This window comes from Hydractinia symbiolongicarpus, chromosome 14 (assembly GCF_029227915.1).
Source record: "Hydractinia symbiolongicarpus strain clone_291-10 chromosome 14, HSymV2.1, whole genome shotgun sequence".
Lineage (NCBI taxonomy): Eukaryota > Metazoa > Cnidaria > Hydrozoa > Anthoathecata > Hydractiniidae > Hydractinia > Hydractinia symbiolongicarpus.
This window is the reverse complement of record NC_079888.1, coordinates 16,904,607-16,931,443: the sequence shown is the minus strand read 5'-3', so window position 1 is coordinate 16,931,443 and position 26,837 is coordinate 16,904,607. Positions and strand designations below refer to the sequence as shown.

The window sequence follows — 26,837 nt, the reverse complement described above, 5'->3', positions numbered from 1 at the left end:
TCATCAATTAAATATTGACAAAGCATTTAGACTTTTACTCAACATATTGTTTTGGCTTACTGCACTCGACTGTTAACATATCCATCATGTTACCGAATGGTTACTAGATGTGTAACCATTTTCTTGGGTTAAATCGCTGCAATGCCTATCATATTAATATAGCCGTGCCGCTGTGGCGCAATGGACTAGCGCGTTGGACTTCTAATTCAAAGGTTGTGGGTTCGACGCCCATCAGCGGTGATTTTTGCTAGTTTCTTACCAATGCTATTTAACAAAGGTGCTGCGCAAACAAACCGAATTCAATGTGTTTAATCAAAACCAAGTTCATTTAATGGGACGCCAAGATTAATAACGCCGAACAAAATAGAATTTAATGGATATTCCGTAGTCATTTAAGGCATTCCATATGCTGATTCACTAAAAGATTTTTTTGCAGCAATTACTTTCTACTATCCACTCTCTCTGCACAAGAACACTTGATCAAAGAAAAAGGAAAGCCAAATAGGTCATCAATCTCTATTATTGACAAAGCATTTAGATTTTTACTCTACATATTGTTTTGGCTTACTGCACTCGACTGTTAACATATTCATCATGTTAACGAATGATTACTAGATGTGCAAACATTTTCTTGGTTAAATTTCTCCAATGCCTATGAAATATCAATAACCGTGCCGCTCTGGCGCAATGGACTAGCGCGTTGGACTTCTAATTCAAAGGTTGTGGGTTCGACTCCCATCAGCGGTGATTTTTGCTAATTTCTTACCAATGCTATTTAACAAAGGTGCTGCGCAAACAAACCGTATTCAATGTGTTTAATCAAAACCAAGTCCATTTACTGGGACGCCAAGATTAATAACGCAGAACAAAGTAGAATTTAATGGAATTTCCGTAGTCATTTAAGGCATTCCATATGCTGATTCACTAGAAGTTTTTTTCATTTGCAGTAATTACTTTCTAGTAGCTACTCTCTCTGCGCAAGGGCACTTGATCAAAGAAAAAGCAAAACAAAATAGGTCATCAATTTAATATTGACAAAGTATTTAGATATTTACTCTACATATTGTTTTGGCTTACTGCACCCGACTGTTAACATATTCATCATGTTAACGAATGATTACTAGATGTGCAAACATTTTCTTGGGTTAAATTGCTCCAATGCCTATCGAATATCAATTACCGTGCCGCTGTGGCGCAATGGACTAGCGCGTTGGACTTCTAATTCAAAGGTTGTGGGTTCGACTCCTATCAGCGGTGATTTTTGCTAGTTTCTTACCAATGCTATTTAACAAAGGTGCTGCGCAAACAAACCGTATTCAATGTGTTTAATTAAAACCAAATTCATTTAATGGGACGCCAAGATTAATAACGCAGAACAAAGTAGATTTTAATGGAATTTCCGTAGTCATTTAAGGCATTCCATATGCTGATTCACTAGAAGTTTTTTTTATTTGCAGCAATTACTTTCTACTAACCACTCTCTCTGCACAAGAACACTTGATCAAAGAAAAAGCAAAGCCAAATAGGTCATCAATCTATTATTGACAAAGCATTTAGATTTTTACTCTACATATTGTTTTGGCTTGCTGCACTCGACTTTTAACATATCCATCCTGTTAACGAATGATTACTAGATGCGCAAACATTTTGTTGGGTTAAATCGCTGCAATGCCTATCATATCTATATAGCCGTGCCGCTGTGACGCAATGGACTAGCGCGTTGGACTTCTAATTCAAAGGTTGTGGGTTCAACGCACATCAGCGGTGATTTTTGCTAGTTTCTTACCAATGCTATTTAACAAAGGTGCTCCGCAAACAAACCGAATTCAATGTGTTTAATCAAAACCAAGTTCATTTAATGGGACGCCAAGATTAATAACGCCGAACAAAATAGAATTTAATGGAATTTCCGTAGTCATTTAAGGCATTCCATATGCTGATTCACAAAAAGATTTTTTTGCAGCAATTACTTTCTACTAACCAATCTCTCTGCACAAGAACACTTGATCAAAGAAAAAGCAAACCCAAATAGGTCATCAATCTATTATTGACAAAACATTTAGATTTTTACTCTACATATTGTTTTGGCTTGCTGCACTCGACTGTTAACATATCCATCCTGTTAACGAATGATTACTAGATGTGCAAACATTTTGTTGGGTTAAATTGCTCCAATGCCTATAGAATATCAGTAACCGTGCCGCTGTGGCGCAATGGACTAGCGCGTTGGACTTTTAATTCAAAGGTTGTGGGTTCGACTCCCATCAGCGGTGATTTATGCTAGATTTTTACCCTTGCTATTACACAGAGATGCTTAGCAAACAAACGTGTTCAATGCGTTAAATCCAAACCAATTTCATTTAATGGGAAGCCAAGAGTAATAACGCAGAACATAATAGAAATTAATGGAACTTCCGTAGTCATGTAAGGCAATCGATATGCTGATTCACTAAAAGATTTTTTTGCAGCAATTACTTTCTACTAGCCACTCTCTCTGCACAAGAACACTTGATCAAAGAAAAAGCAAAGCCAAATAGGTCATCAATTAAATATTGAAAAAGCATTTAGACTTTTACTCAACATATTGTTTTGGCTTACTGCACTCGACTGTTAACATATCCATCATGTTACCGAATGGTTACTAGATGTGTAACCATTTTCTTGGGTTAAATCGCTGCAATGCCTATCATATTTATATAGCCGTGCCGCTGTGGTGCAATGGACTAGCGCGTTGGACTTCTAATTCAAAGTTTGTGGGTTCGACTCCCATCAGCGGTGATTTTTGCTAGTTTCTTACCAATGCTATTTAACAAAGGTGCTCCGCAAACAAACCGAATTCAATGTGTTTAATCAAAACCAAGTTCATTTAATGGGACGCCAAGATAAATAACGCCGAACAAAATAGAATTTAATGGAATTTCCGTAGTCATTTAAGGCATTCCATATGCTGATTCACTAAAAGATTTTTTTGCAGCAATTACTTTCTACTAACCACTCTCTCTGCACAAGAACACTTGATCAAAGAAAAAGCAAAGCCAAATAGGTCATCAATCTATTATTGACAAAGCATTTAGATTTTTACTCTACATATTGCTTTGGCTTGCTGCACTCGACTGTTAGCATATCCATCATGTTAACGAATGATTACTAGATGTGCAAACATTTTGTTGGGTTAAATTGCTCCAATGCCTATTAAATATCAGTAACTGTGCCGCTGTGGCGCAATGGACTAGCGCGTTGGACTTTTAATTCAAAGGTTGTGGGTTCGACTTCCATCAGCGGTGATTTATGCTAGATTTTTACCCTTGCTATTGCACAGAGATGCTTAGCAAACAAACGTGTTCAATGCGTTAAATCCAAACCAAATTCATACAATGGGAAGCCAAGAGTAATAACGCAGAACATAATAGAAATTATTGGAACATCCGTAGTCATGTAAGGCATTTGATATGCTGATTCACTAAAATATTTTTTTGCAGCAATTACCTTTTACTAACCACTCTCTCTGCACAAGAACACTTGATCAAAGAAAAAGCAAAACAAAATGTGTCATCAATTTAATATTGACAAAGTATTTAGATATTTACTCTACATATTGTTTTGGCTTACTGCACTCGACTGTTAACATATTCATCATGTTACCGAATGATAACTAGATGTGTAACCATTTTCTTGGGTTAAATCGCTGCAATGCCTATCATATTAATATAGCCGTGCCGCTGTGGCGCAATGGACTAGCGCGTTGGACTTCTAATTCAAAGGTTGTGGGTTCGACGCCCATCAGCGGTGATTTTTGCTAGTTTCTTACCAATGCTATTTAACAAAGGTGCTGCGCAAACAAACCGAATTCAATGTGTTTAATCAAAACCAAGTTCATTTAATGGGACGCCAAGATTAATAACGCCAAACAAAATAGAATTTAATGGATATTCCGTAGTCATTTAAGGCATTCCATATGCTGATTCACTAGAAGTTTTTTTTATTTGCAGCAATTACTTTCTACTAACCACTCTCTCTGCACAAGAACACTTGATCAAAGAAAAAGCAAAGCCAAATAGGTCATCAATCTATTATTGACAAAGCATTTAGATTTTTACTCTACATATTGTTTTGGCTTGCTGCACTCGACTTTTAACATATCCATCCTGTTAACGAATGATTACTAGATGCGCAAACATTTTGTTGGGTTAAATCGCTGCAATGCCTATCATATCTATATAGCCGTGCCGCTGTGGCGCAATGGACTAGCGCGTTGGACTTCTAATTCAAAGGTTGTGGGTTCGACGCCCATCAGCGGTGATTTTTGCTAGTTTCTTACCAATGCTATTTAACAAAGGTGCTCCGCAAACAAACCGAATTCAATGTGTTTAATCAAAACCAAGTTCATTTAATGGGACGCCAAGATTAATAACGCCGAACAAAATAGAATTTAATGGAATTTCCGTAGTCATTTAAGGCATTCCATATGCTGATTCACTAAAAGATTTTTTTGCAGCAATTACTTTCTACTAGCCACTCTCTCTGCACAAGAACACTTGATCAAAGAAAAAGCAAAGCCAAATAGGTCATCAATTAAATATTGAAAAAGCATTTAGACTTTTACTCAACATATTGTTTTGGCTTACTGCACTCGACTGTTAACATATCCATCATATTACCGAATGGTTACTAGATGTGTAACCATTTTCTTGGGTTAAATTGCTGCAATGCCTATCATATTTATACAGCCGTGCCGCTGTGGCGCAATGGACTAGCGCGTTGGACTTCTAATTCAAAGGTTGTGGGTTTGACGCCCATCAGCTGTGATTTTTGCTAGTTTCTTACCAATGCTATTTAACAAAGGTGCTGCGCAAACAAACCGAATTCAATGTGTTTAATCAAAACCAAGTTCATTTAATGGGACGCCAAGATTAATAACGCCGAACAAAATAGAATTTAATGGAATTTCCGTAGTCATTTAAGGCATTCCATATGCTGATTCACTAAAAGATTTTTTTGCAGCAATTACTTTCTACTAACCACTCTCTCTGCACAAGAACACTTGATCAAAGAAAAAGCAAAGCCAAATAGGTCATCAATCTATTATTGACAAAGCATTTAGATTTTTACTCTACATATTGTTTTGGCTTACTGCACTCGACTGTTAACATCTTCATCATGTTACCGAATGATTACTAGATGTGTAACCATTTTCTTGGGTTAAATCGCTGCAATGCCTATCATATTAATATAGCCGTGCCGCTGTGGCGCAATGGACTAGCGCGTTGGACTTCTAATTCAAAGGTTGTGGGTTCGACTCCCATCAGCGGTGATTTTTGCTAGTTTCTTACTAATGCTATTTAACAAAGGTGCTGCGCAAACAAACCGAATTCAATGTGTTTAATCAAAACCAAGTTCATTTAATGGGACGCAAAGATTAATAACGCCGAACAAAATAGAATTTAATGGAACTTCCGTAGTCATTTAAGGCATTCCATATGCTGATTCACTAAAAGATTTTTTTGCAGCAATTACTTTCTACTATCCACTCTCTCTGCACAAGAACACTTGATCAAAGAAAAAGGAAAGCCAAATAGGTCATCAATCTATTATTGACAAAGCATTTAGATTTTTACTCTACATATTGTTTTGGCTTACTGCACTCGACTGTTAACATATTCATCATGTTAACGATTGATTACTTGATGTGCAAACATTTTCTTGGTTAAATTTCTCCAATGCCTATTAAATATCAATAACCGTGCCGCTCTGGTGCAATGGACTAGCGCGTTGGACTTCTAATTCAAAGGTTGTGGGTTCGACTCCCATCAGCGGTGATTTTTGCTAATTTCTTACCAATGCTATTTAACAAAGGTGCTGCGCAAACAAACCGTATTCAATGTGTTTAATCAAAACCAAGTCCATTTACTGGGACGCCAAGATTAATAACGCAGAACAAAGTAGAATTTAATGGAATTTCCGTAGTCATTTAAAGCATTCCATATGCTGATTCACTAGAAGTTTTTTTCATTTGCAGTAATTACTTTCTAGTAGCTACTCTCTCTGCGCAAGGGCACTTGATCAAAGAAAAAGCAAAACAAAATAGGTCATCAATTTAATATTGACAAAGTATTTAGATATTTACTCTACATATTGTTTTGGCTTACTGCACTCGACTGTTAACATATTCATCATGTTAACGAATGATTACTAGATGTGCAAACATTTTCTTGGGTTAAATTGCTCCAAACCTATCAAATGTCAATAACCGTGCCGCTGTGGCGCAATGGACTAGCGCGTTGGACTTCTAATTTAAAGGTTGTGGGTTCGACTCCCATCAGCGGTGATTTTTGCTAGTTTCTTACCAATGCTATTTAACAAAGGTGCTGCGCAAACAAACCGAATTCAATGCGTTTAATCAAAACCAAGTTCATTTAATGGGACGCCAAGATTAATAACGCCGAACAAAGTAGAATTTAATGGAATTTCCGTAATCATTTAAGACATTCCATATGCTGATTCACTAAAAGATTTTTTTGCAGCAATTACTTTCTACTAACCACTCTCTCTGCACAAGAACACTTGATCAAAGATAAAGCAAAGCCAAGTAGGTCATCAATTAAATATTGACAAAGCATTTAGACTTTTACTCAACATGTTGTTTTGGCTTACTGCACTCGACTGTTAACATATCCATCATGTTACCGAATGATTACTAGATGTGTAACCATTTTCTTGGGTTAAATCGCTGCAATGCCTATCATATTTATATAGCCGTGCCGCTGTGGCGCAATGGACTAGCGCGTTGGACTTCTAATTCAAAGGTTGTGGGATCGGCGCCCATCAGATGTGATTTTTGCTAGTTTCTTACCAATGCTATTTAACAAAGGTGCTGCGCAAACAAACCGAATTTAATGTGTTTAATCAAAACCAAGTTCATTTAATGGGACGCCAAGATTAATAACGCCGAACAAAATAGAATTTAATGGAATTTCCGTAGTCATTTAAGGCATTCCATATGCTGATTCACTAAAAGATTTTTTTGCAGTAATTACTTTCTACTAACCACTCTCTCTGCACAAGAACACTTGATCAAAGAAAAAGCAAAGCCAAATAGGTCATCAATCTATTATTGACAAAACATTTAGATTTTTACTCTACATATTGTTTTGGCTTGCTGCACTCGACTGTTAACATATCCATCCTGTTAACGAATGATTACTAGATGTGCAAACATTTTGTTGGGTTAAATTGCTCCAATGCCTATAGAATATCAGTAACCGTGCCGCTGTGGCGCAATGGACTAGCGCGTTGGACTTTTAATTCAAAGGTTCTGGGTTCGACTCCCATCAGCGGTGATTTATGCTAGATTTTTACCCTTGCTATTGCACAGAGATGCTTAGCAAACAAACGTGTTCAATGCGTTAAATCCAAACCAATTTCATTTAATGGGAAGCCAAGAGTAATAACGCAGAACATAATAGAAATTAATGGAACATCCGTAGTCATGTAAGGCAATCGATATGCTGATTCACTAAAAGATTTTTTTGCAGCAATTACTTTCTACTAGCCACTCTCTCTGCACAAGAACACTTGATCAAAGAAAAAGCAAAGCCAAATAGGTCATCAATTAAATATTGAAAAAGCATTTAGACTTTTACTCAACATATTGTTTTGGCTTACTGCACTCGACTGTTAACATATCCATCATATTACCGCATGGTTACTAGATGTGTAACCATTTTCTTGGGTTAAATTGCTACAATGCCTATCATATTTATATAGCCGTGCCGCTGTGGCGCAATGGACTAACGCGTTGGACTTCTAATTCAAAGGTTGTGGGTTCGACGCCCATCAGCTGTGATTTTTGCTAGTTTCTTACCAATGCTATTTAACAAAGGTGCTGCGCAAACAAACCGAATTCAATGTGTTTAATCAAAACCAAGTTCATTTAATGGGACGCCAAGATTAATACCGCCGAACAAGATAGAATTTAATGGAATTTCCGTAGTCATTTAAGGCATTCCATATGCTGATTCACTAAAAGATTTTTTTGCAGCAATTACTTTCTACTAACCACTCTCTCTGCACAAGAACACTTGATCAAAGAAAAAGCAAAGCCAAATAGGTCATCAATCTATTATTGACAAAGCATTTAGATTTTTACTCTACATATTGTTTTGGCTTACTGCACTCGACTGTTAACATATTCATCATGTTAACGAATGATTACTAGATGTGCAAATATTTTCTTGGTTAAATTTCTCCAATGCCTATCAAATATCAATAACCGTGCCGCTGTGGCGCAATGGACTAGCGCGTTGGACTTCTAATTCAAAGGTTGTGGGTTCGACTCCCATCAGCGGTGATTTTTGCTAATTTCTTACCAATGCTATTTAACAAAGGTGCTGCGCAAACAAACCGTATTCAATGTGTTTAATCAAAACCAAGTCCATTTACTGGGACGCCAAGATTAATAACGCAGAACAAAGTAGAATTTAATGGAATTTCCGTAGTCATTTAAGGCATTCCATATGGGGATTCACTAGAAGTTTTTTTCATTTGCAGTAATTACTTTCTAGTAGCTACTCTCTCTGCGCAAGGGCACTTGATCAAAGAAAAAGCAAAACAAAATAGGTCATCAATTTAATATTGACAAAGTATTTAGATATTTACTCTACATATTGTTTTGGCTTACTGCACTCGACTGTTAACATATTCATCATGTTAACGAATGATTACTAGATGTGCAAACATTTTCTTGGGTTAAATTGCTCCAATGCCTATCAAATGTCAATAACCGTGCCGCTGTGGCGCAATGGACTAGCGCGTTGGACTTCTAATTCAAAGGTTGTGGGTTCGACTCCCATCAGCGGTGATTTTTGCTAGTTTCTTACCAATGCTATTTAACAAAGGTGCTGCGCAAACAAACCGAATTCAATGCGTTTAATCAAAACCACGTTCATTTAATGGGACACCAAGATTAATAACGCCGAACAAAGAAGAATTTAATGGAATTTCCGTAGTCATTTAAGACATTCCATATGCTGATTCACTAAAGGATTTTTTTGCAGCAATTACTTTCTACTAACCACTCTCTCTGCACAAGAACACTTGATCAAAGATAAAGCAAAGCCAAATAGGTCATCAATCTATTATTGACAAAACCTTTAGATTTTTACTCTACATATTGTTTTGGCTTGCTGCACTCGACTGTTAACATATCCATCCTGTTAACGAATGATTACTAGATGTGCAAACATTTTGTTGGGTTAAGTTGCTCCAATGCCTATCAAATATCAGTAACCGTGCCGCTGTGGCGCAATGGACTAGCGCGTTGGACTTTTAATTCAAAGGTTCTGAGTTCGACTCCCATCAGCGGTGATTTATGCTAGATTTTTACCCTTGCTATTGCACAGAGATGCTTAGCAAACAAACGTGTTCAATGCGTTAAGTCCAAACCAATTTCATTTAATGGGAAGCCAAGAGTAATAACGCAGAACATAATAGAAATTAATGGAACATCCGTAGTCATGTAAGGCAATCGATATGCTGATTCACTAAAAGATTTTTTTGCAGCAATTACTTTCTACTAGCCACTCTCTCTGCACAAGAACACTTGATCAAAGAAAAAGCAAAGCCAAATAGGTCATCAATTAAATATTGAAAAAGCATTTAGACTTTTACTCAACATATTGTTTTGGCTTACTGCACTCGACTGTTACCATATCCATCATGTTACCGAATAGTTACTAGATGTGTAACCATTTTCTTGGGTTAAATCGCTGCAATGCCTATCATTTTTATACAGCCGTGCCGCTATGGCGCAATGGACTAGCGCGTTGGACTTCTAATTCAAAGGTTGTGGGTTCGACTCCCATCAGCGGTGATTTTTGTTAGTTTCTTACCAATGCTACTTAACAAAGGTGCTGCGCAAACAAACCGAATTCAATGTGTTTAATTAAAACCAAGTTCATTTAATGGGACGCCACGATTAATAACGCCGAACAAAGTAGAATTTAATGGAATTTCCGTAGTCATTTAAGGCATTCCATATGCTGATTCACTGAAAGATTTTTTTGCAGCAATTACTTTCTACTAACCACTCTCTCTGCACAAGAACACTTGATCAAAGAAAAAGCAATGCCAAATAGGTCATCAATTAAATATTGACAAAGCATTTAGACTTTTACTCAACATGTTGTTTTGGCTTACTGCACTCGACTGTTAACATATCCATCATGTTAACGAATGATTACTAGATGTGTAACCATTTTCTTGGGTTAAATCGCTGCAATGCCTATCATATTTACATAGCCGTGCCGCTGTGGCGCAATGGACTAGCGCGTTGGACTTCTAATCCAAAGGTCGTGGGTTCGACTCCTATCAGCGGTGATTTTTGCTAATTTCTTACCAATGCTATTTAACAAAGGTGCTGCGCAAACAAACCGTATTCAATGTGTTTAATCAAAACCAAGTCCATTTACTGGGACGCCAAGATTAATAACGCAGATCAAAGTAGAATTTAATGGAATTTCCGTAGTCATTTAAGGCATTCCATATGCTGATTCACTAGAAGTTTTTTTCATTTGCAGTAATTACTTTCTAGTAGCTACTCTCTCTGCGCAAGGGCACTTGATCAAAAAAAAAGCAAAACAAAATAGGTCATCAATTTAATATTGACAAAGTATTTAGATATTTACTCTACATATTGTTTTGGCTTACTGCACTCGACTGTTAACATATTCATCATGTTAACGAATGATTACTAGATGTGCAAACATTTTCTTGGGTTAAATTGCTCCAATGCCTATCAAATGTCAATAACCGTGCCGCTGTGGCGCAATGGACTAGCGCGTTGGACTTCTAATTCAAAGGTTGTGGGTTCGACTCCCATCAGCGGTGATTTTTGCTAGTTTCTTACCAATGCTATTTAACAAAGGTGCTGCGCAAACAAACCGAATTCAATGCGTTTAATCAAAACCAAGTTCATTTAATGGGACGCCAAGATTAATAACGCCGAACAAAGTAGAATTTAATGGAATTTCCGTAGTCATTTAAGACATTCCATATGCTGATTCACTAAAGGATTTTTTTGCAGCAATTACTTTCTACTAACCACTCTCTCTGCACAAGAACACTTGATCAAAGATAAAGCAAAGCCAAATAGGTCATCAATTAAATATTGACAAAGCATTTAGACTTTTACTCAACATGTTGTTTTGGCTTACTGCACTCGACTGTTAACATATCCATCATGTTACCGAATGATTACTAGATGTGTAACCATTTTCTTGGGTTAAATCGCTGCAATGCCTATCATATTTATATAGCCGTGCCGCTGTGGCGCAATGGAATAGCGCGTTGGACTTTTAATTCAAAGGTTGTGGGTTCGACTCCCATCAGCGGAGATTCTTGCTAGTTTCTTACCAATGCTACTTAACAAAGGTGCTGCGCAAACAAACCGAATTCAATGTGTTTAATCAAAACCAAGTTCATTTAATGGGACGCCAAGATTAATAACGCCGACCAAAATATAATTTAATGGAATTTCCGTAGTCATTTAAGGCATTCCATATGCTGATTCACTAAAAGATTTTTTGCAGTAATTACTTTCTACTAACCACTCTCTCTGCACAAGAACACTTGATCAAAGAAAAAGCAAAGCCAAATAGGTCATCAATCTATTATTTACAAAACATTTAGATTTTTACTCTACATACTGTTTTGGCTTGCTGCACTCGACTGTTAACATATCCATCCTGTTAACGAATGATTACTAGATGTGCAAACATTTTGTTGGGTTAAATTGCTCCAATGCCTATCAAATATCAGTAACCGTGCCGCTGTGGCGCAATGGACTAGCGCGTTAGACTTTTAATTCAAAGGTTCTGGGTTTGACTCCCATCAGCGGTGATTTATGCTAGATTTTTACCCTTGCTATTGCACAGAGATGCTTAGCAAACAAACGTGTTTAATGCGTTAAATTCAAACCAATTTCATTTAATGGGAAGCCAAGAGTAATAAGCAGAACATAATAGAAATTAATTGAACATCCGTAGTCATGTAAGGCAATCGATATGCTGATTCACTAAAAGATTTTTTTGCAGCAATTACTTTCTACTAACCACTTTCTCTGCACAAGAACACTTGATCAAAGAAAAAGCAATGACAAATAGGTCATCAATTAAATATTGACAAAGCATTTAGACTTTTACTCAACATGTTGTTTTGGCTTACTGCACTCGACTGTTAACATATCCATCATGTTACCGAATGATTACTAGATGTGTAACCATTTTCTTGGGTTAAATCGCTGCAATGCCTATCATATTTACATAGCCGTGCCGCTGTGGCGCAATGGACTAGCGCGTTGGACTTCTAATTCAAAGGTTGTGGGTTCGACTCCCATCAGCCGTGATTCTTGCTAGTTTCTTACCAATGCTATTTAACAAAGGTGCTGCGCAAACAAACCCAATTCAATGTGTTTAATCAAAACCAAGTTCATTTAATGGGACGCCAAGATTAACAACGCCGAACAAAATAGAATTTAATGGAATTTCCGTAGTCATTTAAGGCATTCCATATGCTGATTCACTAAAAGATTTTTTTGCAGCAATTACCTTCTACTAACCACTCTCTCTGCACAAGAACACTTGATCAAAGAAAAAGCAAAGCCAAATAGGTCATCAATCTATTATTGACAAAGCATTTAGATTTTTACTCTACATATTGCTTTGGCTTGCTGCACTCGACTGTTAGCATGTCCATCCTGTTAACGAATGATTACTAGATGTGCAAACATTTTGTTGGGTTAAATTGCTCCAATGCCTATCAAATATCAGTAACCGTGCCGCTGTGGCGCAATGGACTAGCGCGCTGGACTTCTAATTCAAAGGTTGTGGGTTCGACTCCCATCAGCGGTGATTTATGCTAGATTTTTACCCTTGCTATTGCACAGAGATGCTTAGCAAACAAACGTGTTCAATGCTTTAAAATCCAAACAAAAATTCCTACAATGGGAAGCCAAGAGTAATAACGCATAACTTTATAGAAATTATTGGAACATCCGTAGTCATGTAAGGCATTTGATATGCTGATTCACTAAAAGATTTTTTTGCAGCAATTACTTTCTACTAACCACTCTCTCTGCACAAGAACACTTGATCAAAGAAAAAGCAAAACAAAATGTGTCATCAATTTAATATTGACAAAGTATTTAGATATTTACTCTACATATTGTTTTGGCTTACTGCACTCGACTGATAACATATTCATCATGTTACCGAATGATTACTAGATGTGTAACCATTTTCTTGGGTTAAATCGCTGCAATGCCTATCATATTTATATAGCCGTGCCGCTGTGGCGCAATGGACTAGCGTGTTGGACTTCTAATTCAAAGGTTGTGGGTTCGACGCCCATCAGCGGTGATTTTTGCTTGTTTCTTACCAATGCTATTTAACAAAGGTGCTGCGCAAACAAACCAAATTCAATGTGTTTAATCAAAACCAAGTTCATTTAATGGGACGCCAAGATTAATAACGCCGAACAAAATAGAATTTAATGGAATTTCCGTAGTCATTTAAGGCATTCCATATGCTGATTCCCTAAAAGATTTTTTTGCAGCAATTACTTTCTGCTAACCACTCTCTCTGCACAAGAACACTTGATCAAAGAAAAAGCAAAGCCAAATAGGTCATCAATCTATTATTGACAAAGCATTTAGATTTTTACTCTACATATTGTTTTGGCTTACTGCACTCGACTGTTAACATATTCATCATGTTAACGAATGATTACTAGATGTGCAAACATTTTCTTGGTTAAAGTTCTCCAATGCCTATCAAATATCAATAACTGTGCCGCTGTGGCGCAATGGACTAGCGCGTTGGACTTCTAATTCAAAGGTTGTGGGTTCGACTCCCATCAGCAGTGATTTTTGCTAATTTCTTACCAATGCTATTTAACAAAGGTGCTGCGCAAACAAACCTTATTCAATGTGTTTAATCAAAACCAAGTCCATTTACTGGGACGCCAAGATTAATAACGCCGAACAAAGTAGAATTTAATGGAATTTTCGTAGTCATTTAAGACATTCCATATGCTGATTCACTAAAAGATTTTTTTGCAGCAATTACTTTCTACTAACCACTCTCTCTGCACAAGAACACTTGATCAAAGAAAAAGCAAAGCCAAATAGGTCATCAATTAAATATTGAAAAAGCATTTAGACTTTTACTCAACATGTTGTTTTGGCTTACTGCACTCGACTGTTAACATATCCATCATGTTACCGAATGATTACTAGATGTGTAACCATTTTCTTGGGTTAAATCGCTGCAATGCCTATCATATTTCTATAGCCGTGCCGCTGTGGCGCAATGGACTAGCGCGTTGGACTTCTAATTCAAAGGTTGTGGGTTCGATGCCCATCAGCGGTGATTTTTGCTAGTTTCTTACCAATGCTATTTAACAAAGGTGCTGCGCAAACAAACCGAATTCAATGTGTTTAATCAAAACCAAGTTCATTTAATGGGACGCCAAGATTAATAACGCCGAACAAAATAGAATTTAATGGAATTTCCGTAGTCATTTAAGGCATTCCATATGCTGATTCACTAAAAGATTTTCTTGCAGCAATTACTTTCTACTAACCACTCTCTCTGCACAAGAACACTTGATCAAAGAAAAAGCAAAGCCAAATAGGTCATCAATCTATTATTGACAAAACATTTAGATTTTTACTCTACATATTGTTTTGGCTTACTGCACTCGACTGTTAACATATTCATCATGTTAACGAATGATTACTAGATGTGCAAACATTTTCTTGGTTAAAGTTCTCCAATGCCTATCAAATATCAATAACTGTGCCGCTGTGGCGCAATGGACTAGCGCGTTGGACTTCTAATTCAAAGGTTGTGGGTTCGACTCCCATCAGCAGTGATTTTTGCTAATTTCTTACCAATGCTATTTAACAAAGGTGCTGCGCAAACAAACCTTATTCAATGTGTTTAATCAAAACCAAGTCCATTTACTGGGACGCCAAGATTAATAACGCCGAACAAAGTAGAATTTAATGGAATTTTCGTAGTCATTTAAGACATTCCATATGCTGATTCACTAAAAGATTTTTTTGCAGCAATTACTTTCTACTAACCACTCTCTCTGCACAAGAACACTTGATCAAAGAAAAAGCAAAGCCAAATAGGTCATCAATTAAATATTGAAAAAGCATTTAGACTTTTACTCAACATGTTGTTTTGGCTTACTGCACTCGACTGTTAACATATCCATCATGTTACCGAATTATTACTAGATGTGTAACCATTTTCTTGGGTTAAATCGCTGCAATGCCTATCATATTTCTATAGCCGTGCCGCTGTGGCGCAATGGACTAGCGCGTTGGACTTCTAATTCAAAGGTTGTGGGTTCGATGCCCATCAGCTGTGATTTTTGCTAGTTTCTTACCAATGCTATTTAACAAAGGTGCTGCGCAAACAAACCGAATTCAATGTGTTTAATCAAAACCAAGTTCATTTAATGGGACGCCAAGATTAATAACGCCGAACAAAATAGAATTTAATGGAATTTCCGTAGTCATTTAAGGCATTCCATATGCTGATTCACTAAAAGATTTTCTTGCAGCAATTACTTTCTACTAACCACTCTCTCTGCACAAGAACACTTGATCAAAGAAAAAGCAAAGCCAAATAGGTCATCAATCTATTATTGACAAAACATTTAGATTTTTACTCTACATATTGTTTTGGCTTGCTGCACTCGTCTGTTAACATATCCATCCTGTTAACGAATGATTACTAGATGTGCAAACATTTTGTTGGGTTAAATTGCTCCAATGCCTATCAAATATCAGTAACCGTGCCGCTGTGGCGCAATGGACTAGCGCATTGGACTTTTAATTCAAAGGTTGTGGGTTCGACTCCCATCAGCGGTGATTTATGCTAGATTTTTACCCTTGCTATTGCACAGAGATGCTTAGCAAACAAACGTGTTCAATGCTTTAAATCCAAACCAAATTCATACAATGGGAAGCCAAGAGTAATAACGCAGAACATTATAGAAATTATTGGAACATCCGTAGTCATGTAAGGCATTTGATATGCTGATTCACTAAAAGATTTTTTTGCAGCAATTACTTTCTGCTAACCACTCTCTCTGCACAAGAACACTTGATCAAAGAAAAAGCAAAACAAAACGTGTCATCAATTTAATATTGACAAAGTATTTAGATATTTACTCTACATATTGTTTTGGCTTACTGCACTCGACTGTTAACATATTCATCATGTTACCGAATGATTATCAGATGTGTAACCATTTTCTTGGGTTAAATTGCTCCAATGCCTATCAAATATCAATAAGCGTGCCGCTGTGGCGCAATGGACTAGCGCGTTGGACTTCTAATTCAAAGGTTGTGGGTTCGACTCCCATCAGCGGTGATTTTTGCTAGTTTTTTACCAATGCTATTTAACAAAGGTGCTGCGCAAACAAACCGAATTCAATGTGTTTAATCAAAACCAAGTTCATTTAATGGGACGCCAAGATTAATAACGCCGAACAAAATAGAATTTAATGGAATTTCCGTAGTCATTTAAGGCATTCCATATGCTGATTCACTAAAAGATTTTCTTGCAGCAATTACTTTCTACTAACCACTCTCTCTACACAAGAACACTTGATCAAAGAAAAAGCAAAGCCAAATAGGTCATCAATCTATTATTGACAAAACATTTAGATTTTTACTCTACATATTGTTTTGGCTTGCTGCACTCGACTGTTAACATATCCATCCTGTTAACGAATGATTACTAGATGTGCAAACATTTTGTTGGGTTAAATTGCTCCAATGCCTATCAAATATCAGTAACCGTGCCGCTGTGGCGCAATGGACTAGCGCGTTGGACTTCTAATTCAAAGGTTGTGGGTTCGACTCCCATCAGCGGTGATTTATGCTAGATTTTTACCCTTGCTATTGCACAGAGATGCTTAGCAAACAAACGTGTTCAATGCTTTAAATCCAAACCAAATTCATACAATGGGAAGCCAAGAGTAATAACGCAGAACATTATAGAAATTATTGGAACATCTGTAGTCATGTAAGGCATTTGATATGCTGATTCACTAAAAGATTTTTTTGCAGCAATTACTTTCTGCTAACCACTCTCTCTGCACAAGAACACTTGATCAAAGAAAAAGCAAAACAAAATGTGTCATCAATTTAATATTGACAAAGTATTTAGATATTTACTCTACATATTGTTTTGGCTTACTGCACTCGACTGTTAACATATTCATCATGTTACCGAATGATTACTAGATGTGTAACCATTTTCTTGGGTTAAATCGCTGCAATGCCTATCATATTTATATAGCCGTGCCGCTGTGGCGCAATGGACTAGCGTGTTGGACTTCTAATTCAAAGGTTGTGGGTTCGACGCCCATCAGCGGTGATTTTTTCTTGTTTCTTACCAATGCTATTTAACAAAGGTGCTGCGCAAACAAACCGAATTCAATGTGTTTAATCAAAACCAAGTTCATATAATGGGACGCCAAGATTAATAACGCCGAACAAAATAGAATTTAATGGAATTTCCGTAGTCATTTAAGGCATTCCATATGCTGATTCACTAAAAGATTTTTTTGCAGCAATTACTTTCTACTAACCACTCTCTCTGCACAAGAACACTTGATCAAAGAAAAAGCAAAGCCAAATAGGTCATCAATCTATTATTGACAAAGCATTTAGATTTTTACTCTACATATTGTTTTGGCTTACTGCACTCGAGTGTTAACATATTCATCATGTTAACGAATGATTACTAGATGTGCAAACATTTTCTTGGGTTAAATTTCTCCAATGCCTATCAAATATCATTAACCGTGCCGCTGTGGCGCAATGGACTAGCGCGTTGGACTTCTAATTCAAAGGTTGTGGGTTTGACTCCCATCAGCAGTGATTTTTGCTGATTTCTTACCAATGCTATTTAACAAAGGTGCTGCGCAAACAAACCTTGTTCAATGTGTTTAATCAAAACCAAGTCCATTTACTGGGACGCCAAGATTAATAACGCAGAACAAAGTAGATTTTAATGGAATTTCCGTAGTCATAAAAGGCATTTCATATGCTGATTCACTAGAAATTTTTTTTATTTGCAGTAATTACTTTCTAGTAGCTACTCTCTTTGCGCAAGGGCACTTGATCAAAGAAGAAGCAAAACAAAATAGGTCATCAATTTAATATTGACAAAGTATTTAGATATTTACTCTACATATTGTTTTAGCTTACTGCACTCGACTGTTAACATATTCATCATGTTAACGAATGATTACTAGATGTGCAAACATTTTCTTGGGTTAAATTGCTCCAATGCCTATCAAATATCAATAAGCGTGCCGCTGTAGCGCAATGGACTAGCGCGTTGGACTTCTAATTCAAGGGTTGTGGGTTCGACGCCCATCAGCGGTGATTTTCGCTAGTTTCTTACCAATGCTATTTAACAAAGGGGCTGCGCAAACAAACCGAATTTAATGTGTTTAATCAAAACTAAGTTCATTTAATGGCACGCCAAGATTAGAAACGCCGAACAAAATAGAATTTAATGGAATTTCCGTAGTCATTTAAGGCATTCCATATGCTGATTCACTAAAAGATTTTCTTGCAGCAAATACTTTCTACTAACCACTCTCTCTGCACAAGAACACTTGATCAAAGAAAAAGCAAAGCCAAATAGGTCATCAATCTATTATTGACAAAACATTTAGATTTTTACTCTACATATTGTTTTGGCTTGCTGCACTTGACTGTTAACATATCCATCCTGTTAACGAATGATTACTAGATGTGCAAACATTATGTTGGGTTAAATTGCTCCAATGCCTATCAAATATCTGTAACCGTGCCGCTGTGGCGCAATGGACTAGCGCGTTGGACTTTTAATTCAGAGGTTCTGGGTTCGACTCCCATCAGCGGTGATTTATGCTAGATTTTTGCCCTTGCTATTGCACAGAGATGCTTAGCAAACAAACGTGTTCAATGCGTTAAATCCACACCAATTTCATTTATTGGGAAGCCAAGAGTAATAACGCAGAACATAATAGAAATTAATGGAACATCCGTAGTCATGTAAGGCAATCGATATGCTGATTCACTAAAAGATTTTTTTGCAGCAATTACTTTCTGCTAACCACTCTCTCTGCACAAGAACACTTGATCAAAGAAAAAGCAAAACAAAATGTGTCATCAATTTAATATTGACAAAGTATTTAGATATTTACTCTACATATTGTTTTGGCTTACTGCACACGACTGTTAACATATTCATCATGTTACCGAATGATTACTAGATGTGTAACCATTTTCTTGGGTTAAATCGCTGCAATGCCTATCATATTTATATAGCCGTGCCGCTGTGGCGCAATGGACTAGCGTGTTGGACTTCTAATTCAAAGGTTGTGGGTTCGACGCCCATCAGCTGTGATTTTTGCTAGTTTCTTACCAATGCTATTTAACAAAGGTGCTGCGCAAACAAACCGAATTTAATGTGTTTAATCAAAACCAAATTCATACAATGGGAAGCCAAGAGTAATAACGCAGAACATTATAGAAATTATTGGAACATCCGTAGTCATGTAAGGCATTTGATATGCTGATTCACTAAAAGTTTTTTTGCAGCAATTACTTTCTGCTAACCACTCTCTCTGCACAAGAACACTTGATCAAAGAAAAAGCAAAACAAAATGTGTCATCAATTTAATATTGACAAAGTATTTAGATATTTACTCTACATATTGTTTTGGCTTACTGCACTCGACTGTTAACATATTCATCATGTTACCGAATGATTATCAGATGTGTAACCATTTTCTTGGGTTAAATCGCTGCAATGCCTATCATATTTATATAGCCGTGCCGCTGTGGCGCAATGGACTAGCGTGTTGGACTTCTAATTCAAAGGTTGTGGGTTCGACGCCCATCAGCGGTGATTTTTTCTTGTTTCTTACCAATGCTATTTAACAAAGGTGCTGCGCAAACAAACCGAATTCAATGTGTTTAATCAAAACCAAGTTCATATAATGGGACGCCAAGATTAATAACGCCGAACAAAATAGAATTTAATGGAATTTCCGTAGTCATTTAAGGCATTCCATATGCTGATTCACTAAAAGATTTTTTTGCAGCAATTACTTTCTACTAACCACTCTCTCTGCACAAGAACACTTGATCAAAGAAAAAGCAAAGCCAAATAGGTCATCAATCTATTATTGACAAAGCATTTAGATTTTTACTCTACATATTGTTTTGGCTTACTGCACTCGAGTGTTAACATATTCATCATGTTAACGAATGATTACTAGATGTGCAAACATTTTCTTGGGTTAAATTTCTCCAATGCCTATCAAATATCATTAACCGTGCCGCTGTGGCGCAATGGACTAGCGCGTTGGACTTCTAATTCAAAGGTTGTGGGTTTGACTCCCATCAGCAGTGATTTTTGCTGATTTCTTACCAATGCTATTTAACAAAGGTGCTGCGCAAACAAACCTTGTTCAATGTGTTTAATCAAAACCAAGTCCATTTACTGGGACGCCAAGATTAATAACGCAGAACAAAGTAGATTTTAATGGAATTTCCGTAGTCATAAAAGGCATTTCATATGCTGATTCACTAGAAATTTTTTTTATTTGCAGTAATTACTTTCTAGTAGCTACTCTCTTTGCGCAAGGGCACTTGATCAAAGAAGAAGCAAAACAAAATAGGTCATCAATTTAATATTGACAAAGTATTTAGATATTTACTCTACATATTGTTTTAGCTTACTGCACTCGACTGTTAACATATTCATCATGTTAACGAATGATTACTAGATGTGCAAACATTTTCTTGGGTTAAATTGCTCCAATGCCTATCAAATATCAATAAGCGTGCCGCTGTAGCGCAATGGACTAGCGCGTTGGACTTCTAATTCAAGGGTTGTGGGTTCGACGCCCATCAGCGGTGATTTTCGCTAGTTTCTTACCAATGCTATTTAACAAAGGGGCTGCGCAAACAAACCGAATTTAATGTGTTTAATCAAAACTAAGTTCATTTAATGGCACGCCAAGATTAGAAACGCCGAACAAAATAGAATTTAATGGAATTTCCGTAGTCATTTAAGGCATTCCATATGCTGATTCACTAAAAGATTTTCTTGCAGCAAATACTTTCTACTAACCACTCTCTCTGCACAAGAACACTTGATCAAAGAAAAAGCAAAGCCAAATAGGTCATCAATCTATTATTGACAAAACATTTAGATTTTTACTCTACATATTGTTTTGGCTTGCTGCACTTGACTGTTAACATATCCATCCTGTTAACGAATGATTACTAGATGTGCAAACATTATGTTGGGTTAAATTGCTCCAATGCCTATCAAATATCTGTAACCGTGCCGCTGTGGCGCAATGGACTAGCGCGTTGGACTTTTAATTCAGAGGTTCTGGGTTCGACTCCCATCAGCGGTGATTTATGCTAGATTTTTGCCCTTGCTATTGCACAGAGATGCTTAGCAAACAAACGTGTTCAATGCGTTAAATCCACACCAATTTCATTTATTGGGAAGCCAAGAGTAATAACGCAGAACATAATAGAAATTAATGGAACATCCGTAGTCATGTAAGGCAATCGATATGCTGATTCACTAAAAGATTTTTTTGCAGCAATTACTTTCTGCTAACCACTCTCTCTGCACAAGAACACTTGATCAAAGAAAAAGCAAAACAAAATGTGTCATCAATTTAATATTGACAAAGTATTTAGATATTTACTCTACATATTGTTTTGGCTTACTGCACACGACTGTTAACATATTCATCATGTTACCGAATGATTACTAGATGTGTAACCATTTTCTTGGGTTAAATCGCTGCAATGCCTATCATATTTATATAGCCGTGCCGCTGTGGCGCAATGGACTAGCGTGTTGGACTTCTAATTCAAAGGTTGTGGGTTCGACGCCCATCAGCGGTGATTTTTGCTAGTTTCTTACCAATGCTATTTAACAAAGGTGCTGCGCAAACAAACCGAATTTAATGTGTTTAATCAAAACCAAATTCATACAATGGGAAGCCAAGAGTAATAACGCAGAACATTATAGAAATTATTGGAACATCCGTAGTCATGTAAGGCATTTGATATGCTGATTCACTAAAAGTTTTTTTGCAGCAATTACTTTCTGCTAACCACTCTCTCTGCACAAGAACACTTGATCAAAGAAAAAGCAAAACAAAATGTGTCATCAATTTAATATTGACAAAGTATTTAGATATTTACTCTACATATTGTTTTGGCTTACTGCACTCGACTGTTAACATATTCATCATGTTACCGAATGATTATCAGATGTGTAACCATTTTCTTGGGTTAAATTGCTCCAATGCCTATCAAATATCAATAAGCATGCCGCTGTGGCGCAATGGACTAGCGCGTTGGACTTCTAATTCAAAGGTTGTGGGTTCGACTCCCATCAGCGGTGATTTTTGCTAGTTTTTTACCAATGCTATTTAACAAAGGTGCTGCGCAAACAAACCGAATTCAATGTGTTTAATCAAAACCAAGTTCATTTAATGGGACGCCAAGATTAATAACGCCGAACAAAATAGAATTTAATGGAATTTCCGTAGTCATTTAAGGCATTCCATATGCTGATTCACTAAAAGATTTTCTTGCAGCAATTACTTTCTGCTAACCACTCTCTCTGCACAAGAACACTTGATCAAAGAAAAAGCAAAACAAAATGTGTCATCAATTTAATATTGACAAAGTATTTAGATATTTACTCTACATATTGTTTTGGCTTACTGCACTCGACTGTTAACATATTCATCATGTTACCGAATGATTACTAGATGTGTAACCATTTTCTTGGGTTAAATCGCTGCAATGCCTATCATATTTATATAGCCGTGCCGCTGTGGCGCAATGGACTAGCGTGTTGGACTTCTAATTCAAAGGTTGTGGGTTCGACGCCCATCAGCGGTGATTTTTGCTTGTTTCTTACCAATGCTATTTAACAAAGGTGCTGCGCAAACAAACCGAATTCAATGTGTTTAATCAAAACCAAGTTCATTTAATGGGACGCCAAGATTAATAACGCCGAACAAAATAGAATTTAATGGAATTTCCGTAGTCATTTAAGGCATTCCATATGCTGATTCACTAAAAGATTTTTTTGCAGCAATTACTTTCTACTAACCACTCTCTCTGCACAAGAACACTTGATCAAAGAAAAAGCAAAGCCAAATAGGTCATCAATCTATTATTGACAAAGCATTTAGATTTTTACTCTACATATTGTTTTGGCTTACTGCACTCGAGTGTTAACATATTCATCATGTTAACGAATGATTACTAGATGTGCAAACATTTTCTTGGGTTAAATTTCTCCAATGCCTATCAAATATCATGAACCGTGCCGCTGTGGCATAATGGACTAGCGCGTTGGACTTCTAATTCAAAGGTTGTGGGTTCGACTCCCATCAGCAGTGATTTTTGCTGATTTCTTACCAATGCTATTTAACAAAGGTGCTGCGCAAACAAACCTTGTTCAATGTGTTTAATCAAAACCAAGTCCATTTACTGGGACGCCAAGATTAATAACGCAGAACAAAGTAGATTTTAATGGAATTTCCGTAGTCATATAAGGCATTTCATATGCTGATTCACTAGAAATTTTTTTTATTTGCAGTAATTACTTTCTAGTAGCTACTCTCTTTGCGCAAGGGCACTTGATCAAAGAAGAAGCAAAACAAAATAGGTCATCAATTTAATATTGACAAAGTATTTAGATATTTACTCTACATATTGTTTTAGCTTACTGCACTCGACTGTTAACATATTCATCATGTTAACGAATGATTACTAGATGTGCAAACATTTTCTTGGGTTAAATTGCTCCAATGCCTATCAAATATCAATAAGCGTGCCGCTGTAGCGCAATGGACTAGCGCGTTGGTCTTCTAATTCAAAGGTTGTGGGTTCGACGCCCATCAGCGGTGATTTTCGCTAGTTTCTTACCAATGCTATTTAACAAAGGGGCTGCGCAAACAAACCGAATTCAATGTGTTTAATCAAAACCAAGTTCATTTAATGGCACGCCAAGATTAATAACGCCGAACAAAATAGAATTTAATGGAATTTCCGTAGTCATTTAAGGCATTCCATATGCTGATTCACTAAAAGATTTTCTTGCAGCAAATACTTTCTACTAACCACTCTCTCTGCACAAGAACACTTGATCAAAGAAAAAGCAAAGCCAAATAGGTCATCAATCTATTATTGACAAAACATTTAGATTTTTACTCTACATATTGTTTTGGCTTGCTGCACCTGACTGTTAACATATCCATCCTGTTAACGAATGATTACTAGATGTGCAAACATTATGTTGGGTTAAATTGCTCCAATGCCTATCAAATATCTGTAACCGTGCCGCTGTGGCGCAATGGACTAGCGCGTTGGACTTTTAATTCAAAGGTTCTGGGTTCGACTCCCATCAGCGGTGATTTATGCTAGATTTTTGCCCTTGCTATTGCACAGAGATGCTTAGCAAACAAACGTGTTCAATGCGTTAAATCCAAACTAATTTCATTTATTGGGAAGCCAAGAGTAATAACGCAGAACATAATAGAAATTAATGGAACATCCGTAGTCATGTAAGGCAATCGATATGCTGATTCACTAAAAGATTTTTTTGCAGCAATTACTTTCTGCTAACCACTCTCTCTGCACAAGAACACTTGATCAAAGAAAAAGCAAAACAAAATGTGTCATCAATTTAATATTGACAAAGTATTTAGATATTTACTCTACATATTGTTTTGGCTTACTGCACACGACTGTTAACATATTCATCATGTTACCGAATGATTACTAGATGTGTAACCATTTTCTTGGGTTAAATCGCTGCAATGCCTATCATATTTATATAGCCGTGCCGCTGTGGCGCAATGCACTAGCGTGTTGGAATTCTAATTCAAAGGTTGTGGGTTCGACGCCCATCAGCGGTGATTTTTGCTAGTTTCTTACCAATGCTATTTAACAAAGGTGCTGCGCAAACAAACCGAATTTAATGTGTTTAATCAAAACCAAGTTCATTTAATGGGACGCCAAGATTAATAACGCCGAACAAAATAGAATTTAATGGAATTTCCGTAGTCATTTAAGGCATTCCATATGCTGATTCACTAAAAGATTTTTTTGCAGTAATTACTTTCTACTAACCACTCTCTCTGCACAAGAACACTTGATCAAAGAAAAAGCAAAGCCAAATAGGTCATCAATCTATTATTGACAAAGCATTTAGATTTTTACTCTACATATTGTTTTGGCTTACTGCACTCGAGTGTTAACATATTCATCATGTTAACGAATGATTACTAGATGTGCAAACATTTTCTTGGGTTAAATTTCTCCAATGCCTATCAAATATCATTAACCGTGCCGCTGTGGCGCAATGGACTAGCGCGTTGGACTTCTAATTCAAAGGTTGTGGGTTCGACTCCCATCAGCAGTGATTTTTGCTGATTTCTTACCAATGCTATTTAACAAAGGTGCTGCGCAAACAAACCTTGTTCAATGTGTTTAATCAAAACCAAGTCCATTTACTGGGACGCCAAGATTAATAACGCAGAACAAAGTAGATTTTAATGGAATTTCCGTAGTCATAAAAGGCATTTCATATGCTGATTCACTAGAAGTTTTTTTTATTTGCAGTAATTACTTTCTAGTAGCTACTCTCTCTGCGCAAGGGCACTTGATCAAAGAAGAAGCAAAACAAAATAGGTCATCAATTTAATATTGACAAAGTATTTAGATATTTACTCTACATATTGTTTTAGCTTACTGCACTCGACTGTTAACATATTCATCATGTTAACGAATGATTACTAGATTTGCAAACATTTTCTTGGGTTAAATTGCTCCAATGCCTATCAAATATCAATAAGCGTGCCGCTGTAGCGCAATGGACTAGCGCGTTGGACTTCTAATTCAAAGGTTGTGGGTTCGACGCCCATGAGCGGTGATTTTCGCTAGTTTCTTACCAATGCTATTTAACAAAGGTGCTGCGCAAACAAACCGAATTCAATGTGTTTAATCAAAACCAAGTTCATTTAATGGCACGCCAAGATTAATAACGCCGAACAAAATAGAATTTAATGGAATTTCCGTAGTCATTTAAGGCATTCCATATGCTGATTCACTAAAAGATTTTCTTGCAGCAAATACTTTCTACTAACCACTCTCTCTGCACAAGAACACTTGATCAAAGAAAAAGCAAAGCCAAATAGGTCATCAATCTATTATTGACAAAACATTTAGATTTTTACTCTACATATTGTTTTGGCTTGCTGCACTTGACTGTTAACATATCCATCCTGTTAACGAATGATTACTAGATGTGCAAACATTTTGTTGGGTTAAATTGCTCCAATGCCTATCAAATATCAGTAACTGTGCCGCTGTGGCGCAATGGACTAGCGCGTTGGACTTCTAATTCAAAGGTTGTGGGTTCGACTCCCATCAGCGGTGATTTTTGCTAGTTTCTTACCAATGCTATTTAACAAAGGTGCTGCGCAAACAAACCGAATTCATTGTGTTTAATCAAAACCAAGTTCATTTAATGGGACGCCAAGATTAATAACGCCGAACAAAGTAGAATTTAATAGAATTTCCGTAGTCATTTAAGGCATTCCATATGCTGATTCACTAAAAGATTTTTTTGCAGCAATTACTTTCTACTAACCACTCTCTCTGCAAAAAAACACCTGATCAAAGAAAAAGCAAAGGCAAA

The 26,837-nt window shown here is 36.7% G+C and overlaps 37 non-coding genes across 37 annotated transcripts; all 37 read left to right on the top strand.

The window, feature by feature from the left end:
* The first annotated feature begins 166 nt into the window (after positions 1-166).
* Trnar-ucu (transfer RNA arginine (anticodon UCU)) lies at positions 167-240 on the top strand. Its single transcript has one exon. It is a non-coding gene; the product is annotated as a tRNA-Arg (tRNA).
* Positions 241-673: 433 nt separating this feature from the next.
* Positions 674-747, top strand: Trnar-ucu (transfer RNA arginine (anticodon UCU)). Its single transcript has one exon. It is a non-coding gene; the product is annotated as a tRNA-Arg (tRNA).
* Positions 748-1,183: 436 nt separating this feature from the next.
* On the top strand, positions 1,184-1,257 carry Trnar-ucu (transfer RNA arginine (anticodon UCU)). The gene has a single exon. It is a non-coding gene; the product is annotated as a tRNA-Arg (tRNA).
* A 1,447-nt stretch (positions 1,258-2,704) lies between these two features.
* On the top strand, positions 2,705-2,778 carry Trnar-ucu (transfer RNA arginine (anticodon UCU)). The gene has a single exon. It is a non-coding gene; the product is annotated as a tRNA-Arg (tRNA).
* A 937-nt stretch (positions 2,779-3,715) lies between these two features.
* Trnar-ucu (transfer RNA arginine (anticodon UCU)) lies at positions 3,716-3,789 on the top strand. The gene has a single exon. It is a non-coding gene; the product is annotated as a tRNA-Arg (tRNA).
* A 436-nt stretch (positions 3,790-4,225) lies between these two features.
* Positions 4,226-4,299, top strand: Trnar-ucu (transfer RNA arginine (anticodon UCU)). Its single transcript has one exon. It is a non-coding gene; the product is annotated as a tRNA-Arg (tRNA).
* Positions 4,300-5,237: 938 nt separating this feature from the next.
* On the top strand, positions 5,238-5,311 carry Trnar-ucu (transfer RNA arginine (anticodon UCU)). The gene has a single exon. It is a non-coding gene; the product is annotated as a tRNA-Arg (tRNA).
* Positions 5,312-5,742: 431 nt separating this feature from the next.
* Trnar-ucu (transfer RNA arginine (anticodon UCU)) lies at positions 5,743-5,816 on the top strand. The gene has a single exon. It is a non-coding gene; the product is annotated as a tRNA-Arg (tRNA).
* Positions 5,817-6,251: 435 nt separating this feature from the next.
* Positions 6,252-6,325, top strand: Trnar-ucu (transfer RNA arginine (anticodon UCU)). Its single transcript has one exon. It is a non-coding gene; the product is annotated as a tRNA-Arg (tRNA).
* Positions 6,326-8,273: 1,948 nt separating this feature from the next.
* Positions 8,274-8,347, top strand: Trnar-ucu (transfer RNA arginine (anticodon UCU)). The gene has a single exon. It is a non-coding gene; the product is annotated as a tRNA-Arg (tRNA).
* A 436-nt stretch (positions 8,348-8,783) lies between these two features.
* Trnar-ucu (transfer RNA arginine (anticodon UCU)) lies at positions 8,784-8,857 on the top strand. The gene has a single exon. It is a non-coding gene; the product is annotated as a tRNA-Arg (tRNA).
* Positions 8,858-9,794: 937 nt separating this feature from the next.
* On the top strand, positions 9,795-9,868 carry Trnar-ucu (transfer RNA arginine (anticodon UCU)). Its single transcript has one exon. It is a non-coding gene; the product is annotated as a tRNA-Arg (tRNA).
* Positions 9,869-10,300: 432 nt separating this feature from the next.
* Positions 10,301-10,374, top strand: Trnar-ucu (transfer RNA arginine (anticodon UCU)). The gene has a single exon. It is a non-coding gene; the product is annotated as a tRNA-Arg (tRNA).
* A 436-nt stretch (positions 10,375-10,810) lies between these two features.
* On the top strand, positions 10,811-10,884 carry Trnar-ucu (transfer RNA arginine (anticodon UCU)). Its single transcript has one exon. It is a non-coding gene; the product is annotated as a tRNA-Arg (tRNA).
* Positions 10,885-12,325: 1,441 nt separating this feature from the next.
* Trnar-ucu (transfer RNA arginine (anticodon UCU)) lies at positions 12,326-12,399 on the top strand. Its single transcript has one exon. It is a non-coding gene; the product is annotated as a tRNA-Arg (tRNA).
* A 432-nt stretch (positions 12,400-12,831) lies between these two features.
* Positions 12,832-12,905, top strand: Trnar-ucu (transfer RNA arginine (anticodon UCU)). Its single transcript has one exon. It is a non-coding gene; the product is annotated as a tRNA-Arg (tRNA).
* Positions 12,906-13,338: 433 nt separating this feature from the next.
* Trnar-ucu (transfer RNA arginine (anticodon UCU)) lies at positions 13,339-13,412 on the top strand. The gene has a single exon. It is a non-coding gene; the product is annotated as a tRNA-Arg (tRNA).
* Positions 13,413-13,843: 431 nt separating this feature from the next.
* On the top strand, positions 13,844-13,917 carry Trnar-ucu (transfer RNA arginine (anticodon UCU)). Its single transcript has one exon. It is a non-coding gene; the product is annotated as a tRNA-Arg (tRNA).
* Positions 13,918-14,349: 432 nt separating this feature from the next.
* On the top strand, positions 14,350-14,423 carry Trnar-ucu (transfer RNA arginine (anticodon UCU)). The gene has a single exon. It is a non-coding gene; the product is annotated as a tRNA-Arg (tRNA).
* Positions 14,424-14,854: 431 nt separating this feature from the next.
* On the top strand, positions 14,855-14,928 carry Trnar-ucu (transfer RNA arginine (anticodon UCU)). Its single transcript has one exon. It is a non-coding gene; the product is annotated as a tRNA-Arg (tRNA).
* A 432-nt stretch (positions 14,929-15,360) lies between these two features.
* On the top strand, positions 15,361-15,434 carry Trnar-ucu (transfer RNA arginine (anticodon UCU)). The gene has a single exon. It is a non-coding gene; the product is annotated as a tRNA-Arg (tRNA).
* A 937-nt stretch (positions 15,435-16,371) lies between these two features.
* Trnar-ucu (transfer RNA arginine (anticodon UCU)) lies at positions 16,372-16,445 on the top strand. Its single transcript has one exon. It is a non-coding gene; the product is annotated as a tRNA-Arg (tRNA).
* A 432-nt stretch (positions 16,446-16,877) lies between these two features.
* Trnar-ucu (transfer RNA arginine (anticodon UCU)) lies at positions 16,878-16,951 on the top strand. Its single transcript has one exon. It is a non-coding gene; the product is annotated as a tRNA-Arg (tRNA).
* A 431-nt stretch (positions 16,952-17,382) lies between these two features.
* Positions 17,383-17,456, top strand: Trnar-ucu (transfer RNA arginine (anticodon UCU)). The gene has a single exon. It is a non-coding gene; the product is annotated as a tRNA-Arg (tRNA).
* A 432-nt stretch (positions 17,457-17,888) lies between these two features.
* Positions 17,889-17,962, top strand: Trnar-ucu (transfer RNA arginine (anticodon UCU)). Its single transcript has one exon. It is a non-coding gene; the product is annotated as a tRNA-Arg (tRNA).
* Positions 17,963-18,398: 436 nt separating this feature from the next.
* Positions 18,399-18,472, top strand: Trnar-ucu (transfer RNA arginine (anticodon UCU)). The gene has a single exon. It is a non-coding gene; the product is annotated as a tRNA-Arg (tRNA).
* A 1,442-nt stretch (positions 18,473-19,914) lies between these two features.
* Positions 19,915-19,988, top strand: Trnar-ucu (transfer RNA arginine (anticodon UCU)). Its single transcript has one exon. It is a non-coding gene; the product is annotated as a tRNA-Arg (tRNA).
* Positions 19,989-20,420: 432 nt separating this feature from the next.
* Positions 20,421-20,494, top strand: Trnar-ucu (transfer RNA arginine (anticodon UCU)). The gene has a single exon. It is a non-coding gene; the product is annotated as a tRNA-Arg (tRNA).
* A 436-nt stretch (positions 20,495-20,930) lies between these two features.
* Positions 20,931-21,004, top strand: Trnar-ucu (transfer RNA arginine (anticodon UCU)). Its single transcript has one exon. It is a non-coding gene; the product is annotated as a tRNA-Arg (tRNA).
* Positions 21,005-21,941: 937 nt separating this feature from the next.
* Trnar-ucu (transfer RNA arginine (anticodon UCU)) lies at positions 21,942-22,015 on the top strand. Its single transcript has one exon. It is a non-coding gene; the product is annotated as a tRNA-Arg (tRNA).
* A 431-nt stretch (positions 22,016-22,446) lies between these two features.
* Positions 22,447-22,520, top strand: Trnar-ucu (transfer RNA arginine (anticodon UCU)). The gene has a single exon. It is a non-coding gene; the product is annotated as a tRNA-Arg (tRNA).
* Positions 22,521-22,952: 432 nt separating this feature from the next.
* Trnar-ucu (transfer RNA arginine (anticodon UCU)) lies at positions 22,953-23,026 on the top strand. Its single transcript has one exon. It is a non-coding gene; the product is annotated as a tRNA-Arg (tRNA).
* A 432-nt stretch (positions 23,027-23,458) lies between these two features.
* Positions 23,459-23,532, top strand: Trnar-ucu (transfer RNA arginine (anticodon UCU)). The gene has a single exon. It is a non-coding gene; the product is annotated as a tRNA-Arg (tRNA).
* Positions 23,533-23,968: 436 nt separating this feature from the next.
* Positions 23,969-24,042, top strand: Trnar-ucu (transfer RNA arginine (anticodon UCU)). The gene has a single exon. It is a non-coding gene; the product is annotated as a tRNA-Arg (tRNA).
* A 1,443-nt stretch (positions 24,043-25,485) lies between these two features.
* Positions 25,486-25,559, top strand: Trnar-ucu (transfer RNA arginine (anticodon UCU)). The gene has a single exon. It is a non-coding gene; the product is annotated as a tRNA-Arg (tRNA).
* Positions 25,560-25,995: 436 nt separating this feature from the next.
* On the top strand, positions 25,996-26,069 carry Trnar-ucu (transfer RNA arginine (anticodon UCU)). Its single transcript has one exon. It is a non-coding gene; the product is annotated as a tRNA-Arg (tRNA).
* Positions 26,070-26,501: 432 nt separating this feature from the next.
* Positions 26,502-26,575, top strand: Trnar-ucu (transfer RNA arginine (anticodon UCU)). Its single transcript has one exon. It is a non-coding gene; the product is annotated as a tRNA-Arg (tRNA).
* Positions 26,576-26,837: the final 262 nt, after the last annotated feature.